This window comes from Triticum dicoccoides, chromosome 7A (assembly GCF_002162155.2).
Source record: "Triticum dicoccoides isolate Atlit2015 ecotype Zavitan chromosome 7A, WEW_v2.0, whole genome shotgun sequence".
In the NCBI taxonomy this organism is placed as follows: domain Eukaryota; kingdom Viridiplantae; phylum Streptophyta; class Magnoliopsida; order Poales; family Poaceae; genus Triticum; species Triticum dicoccoides.
This window is the reverse complement of record NC_041392.1, coordinates 102,875,502-102,877,686: the sequence shown is the minus strand read 5'-3', so window position 1 is coordinate 102,877,686 and position 2,185 is coordinate 102,875,502.

The window sequence follows — 2,185 nt, the reverse complement described above, 5'->3', positions numbered from 1 at the left end:
TGTTACTAAATTTGTGCATGTACACACCTGTTAGTATCAATTTGCTGTCATCCAAACACTGTCGCTATGTTGTTGTAGTTATATTTACCTTCCTCATAAAATGTTCAATTTGTTATTTATTGTACATGAGTAAGAACTTGTAGCGTCGTTGTAGTTAATTATAGCTTCTGATGTTCCAGAATTTGGTTGTTGTCTCAATACCAATTATTTCATTTGCACATTGACCTTTTTGAGAAGATATGACATAATTAACATGTTTCTTCAGTTTTTCAAAATAAGCATAGGTGATTTTCTATATTGCTATAAACCCATTCCCCTACAATTGTTACTGATCTAGTTTTAAATATTATAGGATGAACGGAAGTGTTCTTACTTGGAGTGGGTTGATCAAGAGTGGCCACAGTCTTTGAAGATGTGCCTAGCGAAGCTCTGGAGCATGTATGAGGAAGAGAACACATGTAGGCTTAGAGAAAGTATTGTCAACGCTGAAGCATATTTCAAGATGGGGGATACAAAGTTGAAGGTAGAGAATGAGCTCAGATTTTTTAAATCAGACTTTGCTAAGATGGTGTTGGCGAAGGAGGAGGCACTTTCCCAGTTGGCCCGTGCAAAACGGGTTCTTATTGAACTGAAAGCAGAGGTGGATAAGACGAGCCTGGATAATCTCGGTTAGGGAAATGAATATATTGTTCTTATGAAGTTGAACTAGCTATATGTTGTAGTGTGATGTTTTCATGTAGCTACCGTACTATGATGTTATAATATATTTACGTGTCTGATATGAAATTGGCAAACAACTATCCGATATGAAATATGAATTTGCGTAATACTTGAATTATTAATTGTAAACTAATAAACCTGCTAAATGTGTCATGGATCTTTGCAAATGGTTCTAGCAGTAAAAGCGCTTGTGATAGATAGCCCAATACCACACGGTTTTCTTCATCAAATTGTGTGTGATATAGTTGATAAAACAAACAGTTAAGCATGGCAAACCGTGTATGATAGTTACACCTTTCACACACGAGCCTACACATAAAACTGTGTGGGATATACATACAAACAGAAACGTTTTCCCTGGATTGACTGTGTGGGATGTACATAAGAACGGAAAAGTATTCCTTGGATTGACTGTGTGTGATATACATACCTACGGAAATGTTTTTCTAGGAGTCACCGTGTGGGATGTACATACCTACGAAAATGATTTTCTCGGATTACCATGTGGGATGTACATACCTACGGAAATGATTGGGTTTCGATGCCTCGCCCGATCGCACACGGCCCCAGCCTGGGTCCCAGGAGGGCCTATCCCCGATGATTTCTTGGTCGTGTGCGAAGGACACCCTATCGCACATACTCACTTGGCGACAGTTCCAAATGCCGTCGCGGAAAGGGGTTAAAAACCGTTTGTTTAGGACCGACGTGCACCAGTGCACTTATATCTTTTTAGAACACGGTGGTGGTTTTATTTTATAGAAATTATTGATCTCTCATGCTTCACTTATATTATTTTGAGAGTCTTTTAGAACAGCATGGTAATTTGCTTTGGCTATAAAATTAGTCCTAATATGATGGGCATCCAAGATGGGTATAATAAAAACTTTCATATAAAGTGCATTGAATACTATGAGAAGTTTGATTCCTTATGATTGTTTTGAGATATGAAGATGGTGATATTAGAGTCATGCTAGTTGAGTAGTTGTGAATTTGAGAGATACTTGTGTTAAATTTTGTGATTCCTGTAGCATGCACGTATGGTGAACCATTATGTGATGAAGTCGGAGCATGATTTATTTTTTGATTGTCTTCCTTATGAGTGGCGGTCGGGGACGAGAGATGGTCTTTTCCTACCAATCTATCCCCCTAGGAGCATGCGTGTAGTACTTCGTTTTGATAACTAATAGATTTTTGCAATAAGTATGTGAGTTCTTTATGACTAATGTTGAGTCCACGGATTATACACACTCTCACCCTTCCACCATTGCTAGCCTCTCTAGTACCGCGCAACTTTCGCTGGTACCATAAACCCACCATTTACCTTCCTCAAAACAACCACCATCCCTACCTATTGTGGCATTTCCATAGCCATTCCGAGATATATTGCCATGCAACTTTCCACCTTTCCATTCATTATGACATGCTTTATCATTGTCATATTGCTTTGCATGATCATGTAGTTGAC